General features: G+C 45.7%; 1 long non-coding RNA gene across 6 annotated transcripts in view; it reads right to left on the bottom strand.

Moving 5' to 3' along the window:
* Positions 1 to 6,808: 6,808 nt before the first annotated feature.
* LOC106028274 (uncharacterized) overlaps positions 6,809 to 22,551 on the bottom strand; it is a 40,891-nt gene continuing 25,148 nt past the window's right edge. The window contains exons 2-6 of one of the 6 annotated variants that reach the window (XR_010049622.1): positions 21,759 to 21,876; positions 11,007 to 18,101; positions 10,676 to 10,846; positions 7,696 to 7,823; positions 6,809 to 7,548 (exon numbers count right to left, since the gene is read on the bottom strand). This is a non-coding gene — a long non-coding RNA (uncharacterized LOC106028274). Of the gene's footprint in view, positions 7,549 to 7,695; positions 7,824 to 10,675; positions 10,847 to 11,006; positions 18,102 to 21,758; positions 21,897 to 22,551 lie in introns of all 6 variants that reach the window. The other 5 variants (XR_010049624.1, XR_010049625.1, XR_010049621.1 and 2 more) reach the window with 5 other exon arrangements.

Here is a 22,551-nt window from a genome sequence, read left to right as displayed (position 1 = left end):
CCGCAATAGAATCGGGGAGAAAGGCTACAATCTCTGTACTGACCAAAATTGGTTGCCATAAGCACTGAGCCAATGCCTGCAGATCCCTGCAGGAAGCCAACTGCTTTTCTGGGAGGCCTATCAGTAAAGGAGCAGTCCTAGAAAAACTGACCCTTGTGTCTCAATATTCAGCTCAAAATAAACAACAGAGAAGACAGGTAGATACCAAAAGGTTTCTTGTTTGTTTTTTGTTTATTTGGAAATGAGAAGACAATATAGTGATTAAACTTCAAAACCCAACAATCACAAAAATCTCTCCACTAATCACTTAGAGTGAATTAGTAAGTTGAAAAAAAGTCATGAAGAAATCACATAGAATTCAGTCAGAGCCATAACTTAATGAAAGACTAGCTCAAGTTGGGTACAGTGGCAAAACCCTGTAACTGCTACAAGCTGCATCAGCAGAATCAGAAGTTGAAGCTCAGCCTGCACAGAAATAACGTCAATAATCAACAAATGGGATTATATCAAATTTTAAAACTTCTGGACAGCAAAGGAAACAACCAACAAAGTGAACTGACAACCTACAGAATGCAAAACAATTTTGTCAGCTATTCCTTGGACAGAGGACTAGTATCTAGGATATATAAAAAAATTTTTAAATTAGATCCCCCAACATAAACAATCAAAAAATGGGCAATTGAAATGAATATACATTTCTCAGAAAAAGTACAAATAGCCAATAAATACATTTTTAAAATGTTCAACATCTCAAGCCATTAGAGAAATGCAAATAAAAACTACACTGAGATTCCATCTTACTCCAGAAAGAATGGTTGTCATTAAGAAATTAAATAATAACAGATGCTGGGGAGACCATGGGGAAAATGAACATTTCTACATTGTTGGTGTGAATGCAAATTAGTACCAGTGCCATGAAAACCAAAATAGACAGTGCTCAAAAACCTAAACCTAAAAATTCCGTGTGAGCCAGCTATTCCCCTTCTAGGTAATGTATCTTCCCACAAGAGTGTAAGACATCATATTGCAACGGACATATGCATTCCTGTGTTTATGGCAAGACAACTTATAACAGGTAAACCTTAGAAGAGGCCTGTTTGTCTATCAACAGTTGAACCACAAAGTAAAATGTTGCCTTGTTTCATGAATTCAACTCTTGCCATGATTCTGACTGCAAAATGAACTGGACGAGAACCGAATCAAATTTCTTTCTCCATTAGGTCAAATTTGACCCTAATCATTGAGTTTGATTCAGTTCTTCTCCAACTCTGTTTGCAACCAGAATCATGGAACTAAGTTCGTGAACGGCGGCATGCAAACTTGATTCTTTCTGCAATTCTGCAGAAGATGGCTACATTGGTGTTTGTCACTCTATGTGGTGTTTGCAAACAGAAGCAAAATGAACCCCAAGATATTACTGTACTCAGACACCCTGGAGCACCACTCTGCCATAAAAGAGATAAATGAGTCATTTGTAAGAAAATGGATTCAATTTGAGAACATAATATTAAGCGAAATAAATCAGATACACAAGCTTAACTTAGACTCTTGGTTTCTCTTACACGACAGACCAAAAGTATAAATAAAGAGCAAAATAAAAGATAATTCCTTCCAGTGGCAAAAGTGCCACTGTCCTGTCACTGATGCACAGATCCTGAGAGACAGAGTGGTCCCTGCCGTTTTCTTCAGCAGAGGGTGTTAAGGCAGAAAAGACACCTGCTCCCGGCAGGAGCCCCGCGCTGGGGCGTCCCTTTCCAACTGTCAGTGAGTCTCTTGTTCTCTGCTGAGTTTCTGCTTTTCCCCACAATGATGCAACCTCTTGTCCCTGCTTCCCTTATATACAAAGAAGGTGAAATTCAGTGTAACTCCCTTAGCCAATCATGTACCTCTAATTTGTTTTAGTTACATGCTAAGAAGGTGGAATTCAGTATAAATTTCTGTCAAACTAGGGCAAACGCTCTGATCTTGTACCTCCTACTGTGTTGTAAATCCTATAAAAATCCCACTCCCTGAAAGCTAGGGACTTGGCTCTTAGGCAAAGGACTCCAGCTAGGCCTGCCAGCAGGAATAAACCTCCATTGCCATGTCCACACTTGGTGTGTTGGTCTCGGTCTGCTGCAATGCTTATTAGGAGCTGTAAACACCTTCTTGTGAGCTGTAAAATTTACTAGAACCATGTGGCTACAATTGCTTATCCATAAGGAAAATAATTGGAATTTTGCCTTCACAATCACAAAAATTAATCCCTGATCCCTTCGAGACTTAAACAGAAAACAAAGCTTCTAAACTTTGAAAGAAAATAGAGGGGAATGTTTTTTCTGAGACTTCACTGGGGGAAAGAATTTCTTCTGTTTCTCCCTGAGGATGCCAGACCCACCACAACCACGGCTCCCCAAGGGCCAGCCTGAGCTGGCATTGCTGAGGGTGAGTGACACCAGAGGAACCCGGCACTCTGCTCCGGATAATAGCTCCCTGAGGTGATGCATCTCACAGGGAAGATTGGGAGATTCCCCTGGAAACCGTGAGCCCTCTCTGTAGTTCCCACAGTGGGTGTGGGCATATCTATCCTAAGGATAAGCAACCTGAGGAAAGGTCCAGCTTGCTTTCCTGTTGCCTCCTCCTCACCCACTATGCAAACAGAGTGCCTGGTGCTCATTAATACTGGTTGGGAGAACAAACGTAGGAACAAATGACTAAAAGTCCTCCCTGTGTTCCACAAATATTTACAGAGCACTTGTTATGTTTGGAGCAGGAGCTAGAAAACAACAAAACACATTTCACACACACACACACACCAGAAAATTGGGAAAAGTAATGAAAAAGCTTCAGTATGGCTCTGGGGCTGGGAAAGAGTCCCAGGGCGGAGCCGGTGGACCAGCGTGAGGCCAGAGAAATCTGAGGAGTGGACCTTAGCGAGGCTGGAGGAGGGGCAGGCAGAAGTGAGCATTCCCTCACTTCCCATGTGCTCCCTGTCCTCCAGCTCCCCCACACCACCCCCCTGACAGCCACCCCAAGGCTCTAGCTGACCAGGAACCCAATCCCTGGATAAGCTGTCTGCTGAGTTCCAAACCCTGTCTCAATTCCCCATTAATCAGTATCATCGTAAGTGCTCATTGATCCGGCCTCTACAGAGTATCCTGAAGCCTCTAGAGCTTTACGTTCCTCCTCTGTGGCTTCCTTTCCTTCATCCGGATAGCTAGGGTCTGTGGGTCTTGGTGGTCAAACCAGGTACATTTCACATGTTGGCTGTTCCGTGTGGCCTGCAGATGGGCCACTGCAGCTGACAATTCCAGCATCTCGCCAAAGCCCTAGGGCACCAAGGGCAATCATCATCAATGTCTGCAAAGTCATTGGGCTGCCACCTTCTGTTAGTACTAAGGCAGAATGTGTTCCTGAAGAGTCTCCTGAGAGGAAGCAGGATAGTGTTCCACATCTTTCCAGCTTGATCACACCCCAAGAGCCTTGCTCCACCTCCGGCCTCTCACTAGGAGACTGGCCACACATCTCTCCCACAGAGCATTTAAAGCAAACATCAGCTGTGGAGGAAACAAACACATGAGGTCCTGTCACACTCAGGGCCTTTCACCAATCCAAGCAGAGCCTGGCTCCCAGAACGAGAGCCACCCTCTTCCTCAGAGTCAGCTCAGTGACTGTGGAAATGTTATTGGCTAGTTCACTTAGAAATGGTTTGCCAGTCAAAAGTTTGCCAGGTTCTTCTTGCCTCAGACAAACAATTGGGTAAGACAAGCAGGAAAAGGATGCCCAGAAGTTTTGAAAAGTATGAGGCGGACACCTTCCCATGAGCCAGGGCAGCCGCCATGGCAAACGGAAAAAGAATCAAGAAGCCAAACCTTCCTGTGAGTCAGCTGGTGCGCAGGGTGGGAGACAAGAAGAGCACCCCATCCCCCTGTAGGCAGGGGGCCGATCCCGAGCAAGTCAGGCTGAGATGGTGGTAACTGAAGTAAAAAACAAGCCAACACAATAAATGCTTGCATTGTTTGATTTACTTTGCAGGCCTAAAGCTGGTCTGAGCATCTATTTGGAGGATAACAATATGCTTTTATCAGCTGTGGGAGATTTCCTTCTGTCTTGTTTTTGAAATCCAAAGTTTTGTTCCATTTTACTGTCTTGGTTTATTCTGTATCTGAGCAACTATTTTGAAGATAACATTGTGCAATATAGCAACCATTGTTACATTGTTTTGAAAACCTATATAGCTATTGTTCGGTGTTTTTTTATTGTTGTTGTTATTTTGCTTCTTTTTTTTTTAAATTTGTTAGCCTATTAAGTTTTCTGTTTTTTCTTTTTTCTCTTGAAAGAGAGAAAGAAGAAAGAAAGAAAGAAAGAAAGAAAGAAAGAAAGAAAGAAAGAAAGAAAGAAGGAAAGAAAGAAAGAAAGAAAGAAAAGAAAGAAAGGTAGGTTGCGGGATAAATGGGTATGGGAGAAACCATTCCTGAAGAGCAAAGTTGGGCAGAACCAGAGAAAAAAAGAAGGTAAATGCAGAACTCAAAGCACAGGCCTCGTCTGGGCAGTGCGGGTGGTCTGTCCTGAGGCCTCTGGTCTTCTGTTATGACTCCCACGTCTCTTGTGAGCTCTCCAGAAGCTCTGCACACGGGGTCCTGGCATCCCCTGGGATCTTGTGATGGACAGGTTCCGCTCATTTCCCCAGCCAGCTTTGCCATGCCCTATGCCCATATCAGAAATACCCCATTTCACTTTTTAAATTCTGTCCCCAGAATGTGACTCTAATTTCTCTATTTTTTGGTTTGGTTTGGCATGGCTTGATTTTTTTTTTTTTTTTTTTTTGATGGAATCCCACTCAGTAGTCCAGACTGGCCTTGAACTCACAAGGTACCAGCAAGTCTCCTGCCTCAGCCTCCTGAGTGCTGGGATTACAGAAGTGTTCCACCATGCTCAGCACATTTTCTCTATTTCTAGAGGGACTCTCAAAAAGAAGCCAAGGTAATTGCCCTTCATGCTGGATAAGGTGTATTCCCTGAACAGGCACGCTGTACTCTCTAATGCTTGAACACCTGCCTCATTCGATAAGAGGGAAGGGAAGGGGATGCCTTAGGTGAGACCTGAAGGATGGGCTCAGCACATAATCTCTGCAGACAGAAGAGGCTGGCAAGCGTTAACTCATGGAGGGAACTGTAGGGCCTGTTCCTGAGTCTGGATTTTATCTCGTAGGCAACAAGAAGCCCCAGAGGATTCCCTACACTGGGCCTGTGGTGTCAGCTTTGCACTCCAGAACTCTCAAAGTCTGGGGTGGGAGACAGAGGACGCTAGAGGCAGAGACTCCTGCTGAGATTCAGACTGCAGACTGAGCAGAAGGGTCGAGTGCTACAGCCAGACAGCAAGAGACAGGGGGGAGATGGAGGAAACTAGAATGGTTCATGAAAGCTGCACCTCTAGAACTTCGTAACTCGTCCATAAGAGGCTGGACCGAGGAGGGTGGAGATGGCCTCCTGCATTCTGCTGCAACTACAAATACAGGAAGAGAAATGGGTTTGCCAGAGCAGACAATAGCTGCCTTTCAGACACAGGAGTTGGCTGTGCTGCGGGACATCCGCCTGCAGGGGGAAGGATGGGTCTGGCCCGCAGAGAGGGCTGGACTGGACACTATGCAAAGGGTTCCCCGATACTGCTGTCTCCGTGTAATGAATTAAAATACATATGTATATATGTATATATGGACTTTGTTCAAACTGGAACAAGTCATGGATTGCAGCACTGGATTCTGTCTGACGCACTCCACAGCCTGGGGAGGGGAAAGGAGACAGAAGTGGCTTCCTGGGAGAGGCAGAAGGAGTCTACTGCTGACTCGAGTCATTGTGGGAACTGCTGGGCCGAAGCTGCTGTCTTCTCAAGTGCCCTGTCCTCCAGCTAGACCAATGTCACTGGAAAAAACACGGCCCAAAAACTGTGAGATGTGCTACTGCTGTAGTACTTTAAACAGTCTCTCAGCACCTGTTCCCAGCTGTAAAATGAAGCTAAACAGTCGGTCCCTAATTATAATCACCTTATAATTCTAACACACATGAATCTGTAAAGGAGGTATTGGGAGCAGGTAATAATACTGTAGGGAACAGGGGTCCCCTGGGTAGGGAAAAAGCTAGTATAAAGGTCTCATTGAGCTTTACTAAGATCAATAAGGAAACTTACTAAAAGCAGTTCCTGCCTCCGCAGGTAGCCTCTGCTATTAGGAGATTTTAAAATACAGATTTGATTTTTTTTTCTTGAGGTAGGGTCTCACCACATAGTCCAGGGTGTCCTCAAATCACAGTGAACCTCCTGCTTTGGCCTCCCAAGCGCTGGCATTACAGGCATGCACCACCACAGCTAGCTCTCATTTTTAAAAATGCTTTCCTATTACGTCATCAGAAGTAGCCTGAAGATACTGATCACATAGTCTCTTCTTAAGACGCTCTCAGTTTTCATTATCACGGATAACACCGTGATGTCTTCCTCCAGATGAGGTTTTTCCTTTCAGCACTGATTATTCCCATAGAGAAAATTCACAGCCATCCAACATTTTGGCCTAAGGACATGCATCCTTAAATCTATTAAATACTGTCAAGCTGCCCTAGCATAAAATCAAAAAGCTATTCTTCTTTAATAATTTATAAACGCCCCATTTGTGCAACTATTAACACTAGCAATGATTTTATTGTATTAACCTCTGCTACAAGTGAAACATTTTGATTGTTAATGAAGTAGAACTTTTCTGTAAAATCATCAACCATTTGATAATTTATTTTAATAAGCACTTAGACAATCAGAAAAATGAAGAAATAAAAGAATGAGGTCCGAAAAAGGCCATATTAAGTTTATTCACTTAGCAACTACCAGGTACCTCACATACACAAGCATTTACATGAATACAGCAAACAAACACCGGGCTGACCACCTACTCCATGAAGGCACCACAGTGGCTACAAAAAAAGGGCGCAGAATTGATCCCCTACCGACTTCAAATCTAGTTGGGGAGATGGAAAAGCACAATAGGAGAAGGTGTTTTGCACTGTTTCTCCTCCCCTGCCTCTGCCCCCAGGTCCCCTGGGCGTTGTGGGGCAGGGATGGGAGCTCACCCACCTCTCAGGGAATGATTTCACAATCTGCACCTACTTCTTCAGCAATGTAAATTAGGGGACGGTGCCTGGTTCTCTACCTGCCTTAGGCCCCCAGAAACACGGAAAGACGGGCCAGCTATTTGGACACAAGGTGATAAAGCCGGTTCATACACATTACAAACACTGCCATTAGTTTTCAGCCTAACCCACCGCCTTCCCCTTTCAGGGTCAGAGGAGTTTCATCTGACAGTTCGTACAGGCGGCTGAATAATCCTGTTAGCAACTCAAGGGTTCAGACTTTGGTTTTTATTCTTTGTGCTCATTCACTGGTGTTCAGGTCGCTTTGCCGCCTTCCCAGGACGCAGGCCACAGGGTCAGCATCAGCCACGCCTCCTGAGCCTCCTGAGAGCTCACACTCGAGCCGCCAGGTTCAGCTCACTGGCAGCTGCTGCTGTTTTTCCTTTCCGCTTGTTGTCTGTGGGGAAAGGGAAACAGCCAGCTCAGTCCTCTGCGCAGCTGAACAGCCCGCAGGGCCTCCTTCTCTCCTGCTCTCAGGCGTTTCTCACACCAGCGACATCCCCTGACTCCCCCACAGACTGCTCACTGAGCCATGTCATCTTACCTCCCAGCACAGCCAAGTAAACACTTGCTCAGTTAACTCTGCTGAGCCGACTACAGTCTGCGATTCCAAGAGGGCTGCAGATGATGCCGGGAGCGAGGCAGGCCAGGCCGGACCACAAGGATTTGAACCTGGCTTAAGCAGAGTGGCATCTCAGTCCACAAGCTTAATTCTCCCCATGATTCTGGTCTCAAACTGAATTAGACAGCAACCGAACCAAACTTCCCTGTAAGACCAGCATGGACCCTAACCACTGAATTGGATCTGGTTCTCGTCCAATTTGGTTTGTGGCCAGAATGATGCAAAGAATTGAGTTCGTGAACCAAAGCTCCGTTGATAAATCTAGAGCTAACTGATAATAAGTTATTAATAAGGTAATAAAGGTTTCCATCCTCACCCCTTTCTTGCCGCCCCACCCTCACTTCTGAGGAGTCTTTGTATGAGGAAAGAGTTAGATCAGGGTTAGCAAGGCAGTGCGTGGAAGGCCCTTAGCAGACACAGTCAGGGTTGTGGGCTCCGGCATCCTCGCCCTCGAGAGGCTGAGGCAGGAGGATGGGTGAGCTTGAAGCTTGGGCTACGTAGTGAGTTCAAGGCCAGCCTGAATTACACAGAGAGACTCTGACTCAGAAACATACACACAAAACTAAAATAAATGAGAGTTCCATTTCTCTGGGCCTCCACAGCCCCTTTTTACCCATCACCTTCTTTCTGTACTAAAACGTGTGCTCTCTCCCCACTGGTTTGACTTCCTAATTCAACCTGTTGTAGTCTCTGAGCTTCCCACCCCTCTGTCAGAACTCACTCTTCCCCCCACCAGATCCAGGGGCTAATTTTCTGTATTATGGAGCCTATTGCGTTTGGCCCTGTTGCTCGTTCTGCCTTGAGGCCATTCACCTCTGGTGACTGACACGCTTACACTGTGGGCCCCCGCCTTGGACGCCTCCTCCAGCCTCCAGCTCCCCATTGCTTCCCTGTGTCTCAGTCCTTCTGCCATTGCTTTCCGCATCCTTCATAATGTCTTTGTACAGCAGCATCCCTTGATCAAGTTTTCACTGACTCCTACATTCGGACAACTACCAAATCTATACCCCCAGCCTGGAAGTTCTTCCCGAAAGTGGGATTTGCATAGACAACTGCATGCTGGACATTTCCATGTGGGCCTTGCCACAGTGCCTCAAACTAGGCCTGTCAGAGAGCTACCTCATCATCTCCACCCTGGCCCAGCCCTGCTGCTCCTGTGATCTCCGCCTTAGTCAAAAGCACCACCAGGCACCTGCCTAGGCAAGCAGGGCACCTGGAGCCATCCTGGGCTCCACCCTTCCTCCAGCAGTCTACTTCTGAGGTCTGCTCTTCCTTGCCTTTGCTTTTTAAATTTCTCCTGTACCTGCCAACTGTCCTGTGTTATCACTTATCGGAACATCAATATTATCACGACCTCCTAATTGGACTCCTGGTTCCAGATTTTTCCATGCTCGCATCCATTCCCCAATCTAGCTGCGAAAGTAATCTGTCTAAATTCAGATCTTGCCGTGTAACTCTCCTTCTTGCCTATGAGCAAGGTTCAGACTTCTCGGCATGACCTGCTAGGCCTCCCATGACTGGCCCCTGTTCATTGGCCAGCACGAGCACCTGTCACTCTGGCTTGAATATTTATCGCCTGTTAGTCAGTTGCCGTTTCACACCTCTGTACTTCTCTCCTCCAGAAACATCCACACCCAGCCTCCCCCATCCTTCAGAACACCTCGTCTGCCCTTTGCTCCTGCACTGCTGCCTTCCTCTGTGCTCCTAAGGCATCCTCTGCTCCTCTCTACCTTAGCAGTTACCCACTGTTTTGCAATTATCCGCTGATAGACTACCTTCCAAAACCGAACCAAAAGGTATTTCAAAGGAAGGATCAGCTACTGGTCTTTGTGTCTTTCTTCCCCTCAAGACATATTACAGTATCCAACTACGCCCTCAAGAAAAAGAATCCTGGAATTGATTAATTCTCACAGCAGGGATGGAAGGCAGACATTGCAAATGAAAAAAAAAAAATACTAAGACTCAGCAGGTCACATGCTGGAAGATCAAACAGAAATGATTTGAAAGCAACTCTCACACCCAAGCTCCTTCAAGAACAACTCAGAAAACATGAGACAAATGGAGATGAGGATGAAATGTCAGGGTCCCATTGAGGGAACCCAGGTCTGTGTGAGGAGTCTAGAAATGAAAGGCAGCAGATCGAGCAAGGAGGGTGAGGAGGTGAAGCCTACGGACTTGTGGCCTTGGCCTTACTGGCTCTAAACAGGGCCCAGATCTAGACGCTGGGCCTGAGCTGGCCCCCGTTCCCACCTTCAACTCTGATTGCTGAGCAAGACGATACCACTGTCTTAGGAACAAATTTCTAGGAATTCGTGGTGTAGGTCCAGACAGGGAATATCCAGGGGGTGTGAGAAGATACATGAATACAGACAAGACTGACATGTGTCTTGGTCTCTTCTGGGAGGGCCCTGTCCCACTCCCATTCACCTTCCCACAACCTGTCTTTGCAGCTGAAACCCAGAAAACAGACAACCAGAAGAGACGAGAGCCAGAGGCATGAGACACGTCAAGGTCAGGTCAGCACTAGGAATCTAGAGAACGAAGGGAACACTCAGAGATAGCCAGAAAAGAGGACAGCTGGACACAGCTGAAAGTCCCCACACAGGGTGCCTCGGGGCACAGCCCTCCCCTGCACATTTTTCTCCAGAGCTCCTAAGCTGGAAGACAGTTGCACTGGACAGGGAAAACCAAAGGACAGAGAGTTGGAGTCGTTTCATGTTTAGAAAACAAAAGGGAGGGCAGCAGAGATGTAGAGTACAAAAGGAGAGACAGGACATCCATGTAGACCCCACGGCAGCAGAGGTGAGAGCCAGGATGACCTCAGTCACAGGCAAACTGGGCGCATCCTGAGCAAGGGCGCCCTTTCCTCTGCCTTGCTTGCCTCTCCACGGGCCAAACCCACCTGTCACCTCATCAAAAGGTTCTGGGGATGGAAGAGCTCATGTCCTGCCTGGGAAAGGGGGGTGGACCCAAAGACTTCTGGAGCCTGCAAGGAGCCACGGCCTCCTCCCATTCTTCATTCTGCAGTGGAGTCTTCAGGCACCAGGTCCCCACCCTGCTCCTGCTCTGCAGACTGAGGGAAGGGCCTTCAGTTACAAGTTTCACAAGCAAATGGAACTCGTTGTCCTCCCTTCCCACTTCCCCTTAGCTAGCCCAGCTGGGTGGAAGATTTATTGCCAGCCGGGCAGGCCACATTCTGATGCCCAGCTGAAGCACGTGGAGCCCTGACTCACCTTGCGTTGCTCAAGGAGGGACAAGGCCTGGCAGATGGAGTTCCTCTCTGGAGGAGGCGTGGGCAGCTCTGGGGCACTGCCTCAGTGGCCTGCTTCCAGCAATAATAGTACGGAAAACAAAGCAGGCATTGAGCGCTTTCTCTGGACAAGGCATCGTATTTTGCCTGTATCTTCTCCTCAAAAGCTCCCAACAACTTGATGGGACACATGGTACCACTCTTTTATGGATGAGGAGATGGCAGTTCGTGGCATTGGTTGGAGGTTACATAGGTGGCAGATGGAGAGGCAGGGGTACAAGTGTTTCCTTCCAGCTTCCCAGATGTGGCTGTTACCCGCCATCCAAGTGAGCCATCTTTCTTGCCCCTCACATATCTTCCTCCGCACTGCATGGACTCTGATATTCCCTTCTGATGCTGCTCAAATGGTCTCAATGCTGTGAAGTTTTCCAGCAAAGGTAAGAAATCACTTGTGTTCTGTGGCACAGCCTGGCAAGCCCAAGGCCCTGAGTATGACTCCCAGTACCAAACAACAACAAAACCACTTTTTTTAAAATTTTAAAGTGAAAAAACGAAACCAAATAAAACAGAATAGAGTCAATCAAAATAAAACAGTGAATGCAATACAGGCCTCCAAAAAAGACAATGCGAAATCAACAATGGCTACCACTTTCCCTTTTTAGGCATTTCCCCCACCCCCCTCACTTTCACAATACCTAGTGTACATTTTGGATCCCACTAACTTCTTCAGCTTTTTACACTAGGGAGACAACACAATGTTCATCGTGTGAATCCAAACCATTTCACCCATAAGCATGATCTCAAGTTGCATCCATTTACCTAGGAAAGCCTCGTGACTATCCTTCTTTATAGCTGAGTAGCTTTCCATATAAACATGCCATATCTTTCCTATCCGTTCTGCGGTTGATGGCAGGCTACCCCTGCTTTTTTCTGCTTCCCTATCATATGGAGCATTGTTTCTCTCTGAGTTTCAGTCTATGAATGTCCTTTTGTGTTAAATGTATTTTTTGTATAAAGCATATTGATGAATCTTGTCTCCTGATCCACTCTGCCTGTATTTCTTATTAGTGACTTGAGGCCACCTACACTAATGGTTACGGCCAGCATGCACTGGCTCGTCTCTGGCTTGCCATTTTCTTGTGGTTGGCTCCCGACTTTTCCTCTCTGTTCAACTGCCTGCCACACTTGGCAATCCCCCTCTGCTGCTGTTCCTGGACCCGTGGTCATTTTTATCTCTCTCTAGAATGTCCTTCAGTATTCTTTGTAGGTTGGTTTGGTGGTCATGGATTCCTTCAGTTGTTTTTTGTCATAGGAGTATCTTATTTCTCCATTAATTTTGAAAGTTTTTCAGGGTACATCAATCTGGGTTGGAAGTTGTTTTCCTTCAGGACTTGAAATACTTCACTCCAAACTCTCCTTGACTTGATCATTTATGTCAAGAAGTCTGCCATGATTCTGATGGGTTTTCCTTTATAGGCTGTATTGGTCAGGATTTTACTAGAGAGAACAGATATAACCCAGGATATACAGAAACAACAAGATTGGCTTACGATAGTCAGTCACAGAGTCCGATGAGGAAGCGTGCAGAGGGTATCTATGCACTGGAGGCCGAAGGATTCACTCCAAGGTCTGGAGTTCACCCTAGTGTCTTGTGCAAGTCCACACCAGCAGGCTGATGGGTCTGAGACAGAAGGCCGAAGGCTCTGTGATGAAAAGCTGAAGAGTCTACACTGGGAAGCTGAAGAGTCTGTACTGAAAGCCAGGAGGCGAGGTCCAAACCAAAGGCAAAGACTGGAGCTTCTCCCAAGAATGGAATGGATTCGGCCTTCCTCCTCCCCTTTTATACCTCAGGTGATGACCCACCCTAGGGTGAGTCTTCTTCTCCATCCTTGGGTATAGAATTGCTAAACCCATTTAGTTAGCTTCTAACTGTCTCAAGTTGACACAATCAATCAACCACTACAATCCACCCCTTGTCAGCTTGGCAACCAGACACATTTCTTAGTTCCAGATAAACAAACATGCATATAATCGCACCTAACATGTTATAACTGCCCTTGTACAAACAGAAACACAACAGTTCTCCTACCAAAATACACAATGTAACTTTTCTTTGGTTGATGCTTACTCCTTATCAGTTCATAAGCTTAACATTATAACACAAGTTTAACACTTCCCAAAACACAGCATTACGTCTAACATTATGTTACATTAGAACCGTATGTGGGGAGAAATAGTAATCATAATCCTCTTTTCTGTAACTGATCATGGGGTCGTAGCTGGTATTTAGAACTTCCTTCTTCCACTGCCCATTCTGTATTCCCTTGGCCTTCAGCAAGCACCTCAGCAGGTCTCTGTTCTTTCCCCGGTGGAGTGACCCATACCTTTATCCCTGAAGGTTCTGGACCACTGTCACTTCGTCTGGATTAGGTTGCTGTAATTTTCCATTGACCTCAATGACAGGGCGTAGTAGTACTAAAAGGCACCCTAAGGAATCTCCTGCACTCCGTGTATATTCTTCCTTTCCTCCATTGAGGAGTAGTAGTCCAACTTCCCCTTCATAGTGTGGATCACTCACCCCTGACAACACTGTGACTCCCTTTTAGCTTGTTTCCTCCGAGGCATGAGGAGACCAAAATGACCAGGGGGAAGTCTTAGCTTCCAGTTCAATGGTACCATTGTCGTGTTTCCTGGTATAAGCCTTCCCCGCTCTGGAACCAAAACTTCTAGGCCAGCAGAACATGAAGTCGTGGGGACAGGAAGCAAGAATTTTGCTAGTGGATCACTAGGGGTGATGGTGAGTGGCACCATTCCTACTTCCACCCCTTAATTCCAGGATCCATGAATCCTGGCTATGGGAGACACAGTGCCATATAATGGACGTTGATTCAAAGCATACACAGCCTGTTGAAGTACTTTACCCCAGCCTTGCAAACTATTGCCACCTAGCTGGTGTTGTAATTGTGTCTTCAAAAGGCCATTCCATCTTTCTATCAATCCAACTGCTTCTGGATGCTGAGGGACATGGTAGGACCAGTGAATTCCATGAGCATATGCCCCCTGTCTCACTTCTTTAGCTGTGAAATGTGTCCCTTGGTCAGAGGCAATGCTATGTGGAATTCCATGACGGATAAGGCATTCCGTGAGCCCACGGATGGTAGTCTTCGCAGAAGCATTACGTGCAGCAAAGGCAAAGCCATATCCAGAATAGGTATCTATGCCAGTGATGACAAAGCGCAGTCCCTTCCATGATGGAAGTGGTCCAACATAATCAACCTGCCACCAAGTTGCAGGTTGATCACCTCGGGGAATGCTGCCATATCGGGGACTCAGTGTTGGCCTCTGCTGCTGGCATAGTGGGCATTCAGCAGTGACTGTAGCCAGATCAGCCTTGGTCAGTGGCAGTCCATGTTGCTGAACCCATGCATACCCTCCATCCCTGCCACCATGGCCACTCTGTTCATGGGCCCATTGGGCAATGACTGGGGTGGCTCAAGAAGGAGGTTGGCTACTGTCCAGAGAACGAGTCATTTTATCCACTTGATTAGTAAAGTTGTCTTCTGCTGATGTTACCTTTTGGTGAGCATTTACATGGGAAACAAATATTTTCATATCCTTTGCCCATATAGAGAGGTCTATCCACATACCTCTTCCCCAAATATCTTTGTCACCAGTTTTCCAATTATGTTCCTTCCAAGTTCCTGACCATCCAGCTAGACCATTGGCTACAGCCCATGAATCAGTATACAATCTCACATCTGGCCATTTCTTTTTCCAGCCAAAATGTACTACCAAGTGCACTGCTCGAAGTTCTGCCCACTGTGAGGATTTCCCTTCACCACTGTCTTTTAAGGATGTCCCAGAAAGGGGCTGTAATGCTGCAGCTGTCCACTTGCGGGTGGTGCCAGCATAACGTGCAGAGCCATCCGTAAACCAGGCCCTAGTCTTCTCGTCCTCTGATAACTGATCATATGGAACACCCCACAAGGCTATAGGTGCATGCTGGAGAACTGAAGGCAACATAGCAGGTATAGGAGCCATGGGTATTTGGGCAACTTCCTCATGTAATTTACTGTACCTTCTGGGCCTGCTCTGGCTCAATCACGAATATACCACTTCTATTTAATGATAGACTGTTGCTGGGCATGTCCAACTTTATGACTTGGTGGGTCAGATAATATCCAGGCCATGATAGGCAACTCAGGTCGCATGGTGACCTGGTGTCCCATAGTCAAGCGTTCAGTTTCCACTAGGGCCCAGTAGCAGGCCAACAGCTGTTTCTCAAAGGGAGAGTAGTTGTCTGCAGACGATGGCAGAGCCTTACTCCAAAATCCTAAAGGCCTCCGCTGTAATTCACCAATGGGGGCCTGCCAGAGACTCCAAACAGCATCTTTGTTTGTTACTGACACCTCGATCTGTTGGATCATACGGCCCCAGTGGAAGAGCAGACCCACAGCAGCCTTGACTTGTTGCAAAGCCTTTTCCTGTTCTGAGCCCCACTCAAAATGAGCAGCTTTCCGAGTCACTCGGTAAATGGGACACCTCTGCATCCTTTAAGTCCTTGATGGTGGCAGTAACCATATTACAGGTTAAGACACCTAAATGAGGAATGTGTTGCCTCCAAAATCCAAATAGGCCCACTAAGCGTTGTGCCTCCTTTTTAGTTGTAGGAGAAGCCAGATGCAACAATTTATCTTTTACCTTAGAAGGGATATCTCTACATGCTCCATACCACTGGACTCCTAGAAATTTCACTGAAGTAGAGGGACCTTGAATTTTTGTTGGATTTATTTCCCATCCTCTGGCTCTCAAATGCCTTACTAAGGAATCCAGTGCAGTTGCTACCTCCTGCTCACTAGGCCCAATCAGCATAACATCATCAATGTAATAGACCAGTGTGATATCCTGTGGCAGAGAAAAGGGATCAAGAACCCTTCGAGCCAAATTATGACATAGGGCTATCGAGTTAATATACCCCTGAGGTAAGACTGTGAAGGTATATTGCTGGCCTTGCCAGCTAAAAGCAAATTGTTTCTGATGATCCTTATGGATAGGTATGGAGAAAAAGGCATTTGCCAAATCGATAGCTGCATACCAGGTACCAGGAGATGTGTTAATCAGCTCAAGCAAGGAAGCCACGTCTGGTCCTGCAGCTGCGATTGGAGTCACCACTTGATTCAGTTTACGGTAATCCACAGTCATTCTCCAAGACCCATCTGTCTTCTGCACAGGCCAAGTGGGAGAGTTAAATGGAGATATGGTGGGCACAACACCTCTGCATCCTTTAAGTCCTTGATGGTGGCAGTAACCTCTTGGATCCCTCCAGGAATGCGATACTGCTTCTGGTTTACTATTTTACCAGGCAAAGGCAACTTTAGTGGCTTCCATTTGGCCTTCTCAACCATGATAGCCCTCATATTACAGGTTAGGGAACCAATGTGAGGATTCTGCCAGGTACTAAGTACATCAATCCCAATTATACATTCTGGAACAGGGGAAATAACTACAGGGTGAATCCGAGGACCTATTGGACCCACTGTAAGTCGGACCTTTGCTAAACCTCCATAGGCCCCTACTCTTACTGGAGGGCCACAGTGACGTTTTGGATCCCCTGGAATCGGTGTTAGTTCAGAACCAATGTCCAGTAATCCCCTTCCCCCAGTGGACAGTCACTCGGGCAAAAGGCCTTAGGTCCCTCTGGGGAAGGATGGGAGAAAGATTTACATTGTAAATTTTTGGTGCATCAGAGTCCTTCTCCAAGGGGACCAGGCCTCCCCATCATTCAAGGGGTTCTGGGTCTGTAAACTGGCTCAGATCTGGGAACTGGTTGAGGGGCCATGATTCCCTGTTGCCATGATTTGATGTAAAGTTCTGTTCATTTGCCCGTAATTTTTTTTATTATATAAATCTAGTAAAAATTTTGTAGGCTTCCTGTCTATTTCACTTCTAGGAACGCCATGGCTAATCAGCCAACACCAGAGGTCTGCACATGTTAGATTATTCTGGTCATTGTTCCGCCTTTGCTGTCCATTACTTTTGGCGATTAAGTGCCGCCACTTGACCTCTGCCACTCCAGGACTCAATCAAGCCCATTGCCCTTAAATGTCCTAATTGAGTAACTGCAGTCCCCACTGTAAGGTCTGGCATGCAAAGAGCAATAGCAGGGCCCTTCAGGGATGCTGGTGCTCCCCTCACAAATCTGTTTCCCAAGGTGCTGGTGAAGGTATGTTTTCTGAATCATCCTAATGTGGAGGATTAGGTTTAACTTGACAGATCTACTCCAGCATTCCCATTTCCCTGAGCCTCTGAATCCCCTCATCAATAGTAAACCATGGAATATCAGGCATCTCTAACTCATTCACAGTGGGCCATCTTTTGATCCATATCTCTGCCAACCATCCAAATAAACTATTAGCACCTTTCTTCATTCCACGAGCTATGACATTAAATTCAGAATCCCTACTTAATGGGCCTATATCAACAAATTCAGCCTGATCCAGATATATATTTTTGCCACCATTATCCCACACTTGTAAAATCCAATCCCATGCTTGCTCATCAGGCCTCTGCCTATAAGAGTTGGAAAACTCAAGAAGCTCTTTGGGAGTATAGCGAACCTCTTCATGGGTCACACTATGTATCTCACCTATAGGCGCTTTCTGTGATTTGAGCCTGGTTATGGGCCTGGAGGCCAAAAACGAGTGTTAAGGGTGAGTCGTGTGTCCTGAGGAGCAGCAGCATAATCCCGTTTAGTCAACATAGCATTAGCTTCCCCAAGTATGCTAGGAGACTCCACACAGCAGGGGGTGGAGGGGGTGACGCCTCTGCCACTTCAGGTGGGGAAATCTCTCCCTCAGGCAAAATAACTTCATTAGCATCCAGAAATTCTGGATCTTCAGTTTTCTCAGAGTCCTCCCATACATCTCCATCCCAATTTATGGCATTCCATTCTTTCCCAGCCAGTGCCCTCACCTTTGCTCCTGATATGCTTCGAGGCTGAGCATTAAATTTACCTTGTAGTTCAGCCAATCGAATTATGAGGGACTGTGTCTGGGTTTCTGCAATCTCAGCTTTGCACCTAAAAAGAGGAAATTTTCACTCATGACACACTGAGAAACTTTTAAATTTCTTATCTGTTTCTGGAGATGGGAGTTTGTCCAAAGAGGCTAAGACCAGCCATCCAGCATCAATATATTGTCTACTGTGCCAAAGATCTTCAAAGTTGTTTTGTACAGAGTCACTAAATTTCTGACATCTCACAATTGATGAATTAGGATAATCAAATGGATCCATGAGACGTATTAGTTTAAACAGTTTATGCCAAGGATTATCAGTATGTTCTACAGAAGTAGAAGCAGAGAACTTGGTGTCTTCAGGTCTCACCAAATTGAAGAGCCAACTCCAGGAAGCTCTAACACCATTAAAGAATGCCATTGTTATGATTCTGTTTCACTAGGACCACTCCTGGTACCAAATCTGTATTGCTCAGGGTTTTACCAGAGAGAACAGATATAACCCGGGATATACAGAAACAACAAGATTGGCTTATGGATAGTCAGTACCAGAGTCCGATGAGGAAGCATGCAGAGGGTGTCTATGCACTGTAGGCCGAAGGATTCAATCCAAGGCCTGGAGTTCACCCTAGTGTCTTGTGCAAGTCCACACCAGAAGGCTGATGCATCTGCGACAGAAGGCTGAAAGCTCTGTGATGAAAGGCTGCAGTGTCTACACTGGAAAGCTGAAGAGTCTATACTGGAAGCCAGAAGATGACTCCAAACCAAAGCCAAAGACTGGAGCTTCTCCCAAGAATGGAATGGATTCAGCCTTCCTCTTCCCCTTTTATACCTCGAGGTGATGACCCACCCTAGGTGGGTCTTCTTCTACATTTTGGGGTGTAGAATTGCTAAACCCATTTAGTTAGCTTCTAACTGTCTCAGATTGACACAAGCAATCAACCACTACATAAGTGATCTGTTTCTTTTGTCTAACAGCTTTTAATATTCTGTGCTTGTGTTGAATTTCTGGGATCTTGATTATATGTCTTGGTGTATTTTGATTAGGACTAGTTGGAGTTCAATATGCCTCAGTTATTTGTGTGTAAGACCATTTTTCCATGCTTGGGAAGTTTTTTCCTAGTACCTCTATAAATAATCTTTTTATGTCATTTGTGTTGAGTGTTGCTTTTTCACCGACACCTATCATTCTTAAATTATTTTTCTTTACTCATGTCGTAGCCATTGAATTGTTACTTCCTTGTTCCTTGTTATTTTTAAGAGATCTTACCTTTTGCTATCACTAGCTGTAATTCTGTGTTTACAATCTGAAAGTCTATCTTAAGTTTTGATAGAATTATGGCACGGCTGAAAAGATAAGAAGTATGAAATATAAATGACCTTTATTTTAAGAATGCAGGGAGAGATCCCCCGACCCTCCAGGGTCCGGCATAGTCCCCAGGATCTGGCAATCTCTCTGGGGTCTGGCAATGTCTGGCAATCTCTCTATCGGACACGTGGAGTGGGGGCATACATGTAGCGTAGGTTTGGGGTGGGGCCTGAGGGCGCATTAGGGATGCATAGGTAGCCCATTGGTATTCATTTCACGCCACAAGTAAATTCCTAAGGGAGGGGAAGATGGAGCCACAGGTAAATTCCTAGGGGCGGGGAAGATGGAGCTCCTTGGTTCTGCCTCCAAGGCTTTACCAAGGCTTTACTGGCTGCAGTGTCCAGCCTAGGGCAAGATTCTTTCAAGTTTCTATCAAGCAGTTTTGCCAGCTTTCAATGGAGTTTTTAATTTCCTGGATGTCTCTTTGAATCTGTTTCTTGCATTCCAATTCTTCCTTATATTGCTAATTCAAGGTTTCTCTCATTTTCCCAAGCATTTTTTTTCTTAATCTATATCTTCTTTAGATATACTCAGCATTTTATTATATTTGTCATTTCTTCTTTTACCTGAGTTATTATTTCTGATCTGATTTCTTTTACAGCCTCATGAAGTAGTTTCTTTACTTCAGTTGCCATCATCCCAGAAATTTCAGGTGTGTGACTTCCAATTTATTCCATGTCTGTCTCCTGGACTTGTTCTGTGTGGGCTGGAGGCCAGCAATTACCTTTGCCTTTCATCTTTTTTTTTTTTTTTGTCTTTTTCATTTTTACCAGTACTGGGGATCGAACTCACGACTGCCTGCTTGCAAGGCAGGCACTTATGCCGCTGAGCTAAATCCCCAGCCCCCATTGCCTTTCATCTTGACATTTCCTGGTTTCCTCTGCACAAGCCAGACGTGGGGTCTCAGGTGCTTCCTGCACTGACTACCTCTCCGTGGTGTAGGGAAATGGGTTAGGCACCTGGGTTTCTTCTAACCTAGCTTTCCAGGGAAGTGGTGGGGATGGGGCAAGCTTCTCCAGATGTGTGGTTTCTCTGAGGTGTGGTTGGCTTCAGGCCTGTGAGGGCAGCAGTGGGCTCACAGGGGAAAGGTTGGCTGCTTCTTCTTCCAGCCCACACTGGCTACTGTCTCTGGTCAGTTTCCACACCTCACCTGCTGGCTCATATTTTTACATTACTTTGGATTTTCCTGCACCACCAGCCCTGCCTGTCCATGGTGTGTGCTCTGGCTGGGGTTCTCTCTCTCCTGTGTCTATGGCTGTGCTGCTGCTCTCTAGTCCCTGAGTCACAGCAATGGAGGGAGCGGGCATCTGCCTCAGATCCATTTCTCACCAGTCACTGCGGCTCCTGTTCAATGGCTGGGGGTCAAGAATCACTTTTAATGGTGCTTTGGGAGCTATAGTTAGAACTTCAATGCTGATAAACAGTTCCAAGCATCATGACTATTTAAAAATGTTATTTATTGGGTTTTTTATTCAGTAACATTTCACATACCAAATAATTCTTCGCCAAAGTTTCACAACCTCAGCCCTACTGACATTTTGGGCTAGACAATGCTTTGTTGTGGGGTCCTCCTGTACACTGCAGCACCCAGGTTTCTACCCACTGGATGCCAATAGCAACCCCTATGCCTTGCGGTGCCTCCCTCCAGCAGGGCTCAGTGTTCCCTGGGTGGCAAAATCACCCCCATAGTGAGTAAATAAAATGGTAGTATTTACCCCTTTAAAATAAAACATCAAAAAAGTTTATTTCTATTGTAGTAGCTCTTATTACTCATAGTTAATAAGTGAGAGCTCCTGAGAATTTCTTATAAAGGCCCCCAAGTACCAATTTTAGAAAATCAAGACAATCTTCCCATTATGTCTGAACCAAATCATTTTCTGCTTTTGTAATGAAATGTTGTGAGCTAGTACAAGCCCATAGCTGATGAGCTCAGGATTCAAATTTCAGCTCAAACTTTAAAACTACTTTTTCTTAAAAGGTAAAGTAGAAATAAATATTTTATATATAAATCTTAACTCCACCTACTAGTTTTTAGTCAGTATGCTCAGTACCAGCAAGTCTCAGTTCCAGTAAAATGGGGATGATAGTTTCTGGCTCATACAGTAGCTATGAATTCCACTGGGTGAGAGCTGAGCACGGTGGGACATGATTGTCATTCCAGCACCTGGGAGGCTGAGGCAAGAGAATTCCAGGCAGGAGGGCAGCCTGGGATACATAGTGTGTTCAAGGCAAGCTGGGCTACACAGCTAACCCTACCTCTTATAAACAAAACAAAGCAAAAGAATTCAAAACATGGAAGAAAAAAATCTAGCCACTTTTTGCTCAAGGTATCTTAAAAACAGTCATCCTTTACCTTCCCCCACTTGTCACGGGTCCTTAACAGCAGCGTGCTGACCAGGTTCATTCTCCCTTCCTCTGCACCACTCAGGAAAGCAGTTTTCAACTCTGGCAGCGTCTAGAAGACTGTCGGGCTTCATCAAAAGACGAGAAACTGAAATGAATAGACACCCCGCAGGAAAAGTACAACAGCCAATAAATACGTGAAAATCTTCAACACCGCTGACCTTCAGAGAGCTGCAAACTGAAATAACACTGAGAGTTTATCTCACTCCAGAAAGAACGGCTAGTATCAAGAAGTCAGCCAACAATGAGTGGTGGTGAAGCTGCGTGGAGGAGGAAAAGGAGCCCTGCTGCACTGTTGATGGTACTGCATCTAGTACAAACACTTTGCAAATTCGTATGGCGATTCCCCCAGAGAACTAAAACTAGGAATTCTGTTTGACTCAGCTGTTCCCATTCTAGGTAGCTTCCCAAGTGAGTTAAGGACATCACGCTACAGTGATACATGTATACCCAGGGTATTTTAAATAGCACAGGTCATAATATGTAGCAAAGCATGGAAATGGCCTAGATGTCCTTCAATAGATGAGTGAATAAAGAACATGTGGTGTTTCTACACGGTGGGGTACTATGCTGCCATAAAGGAGGATAAACCCGAGTCCTCTGTAGGGAAAAGAGACCACGGTGTTAAGTTAAATAAATCAGACACACGAGCTTAAATACCGCATGGTTTATCTTACATGAGAAACTCAAAATATAAATAAAGAGCAAAATAAAGGTAATAGGAAATAGGAAGGTAGGTTTTG

The sequence above is a fragment of the Cavia porcellus genome, unplaced genomic scaffold (assembly GCF_034190915.1).
Source record: "Cavia porcellus strain 051 isolate PalLab524CR breed Dunkin Hartley unplaced genomic scaffold, mCavPor4.1 scaffold_9, whole genome shotgun sequence".
In the NCBI taxonomy this organism is placed as follows: Eukaryota; Metazoa; Chordata; class Mammalia; order Rodentia; family Caviidae; genus Cavia; species Cavia porcellus.
Note: the sequence above shows the minus strand (reverse complement) of the source record. Positions and strands in the feature narration are given on the sequence as shown.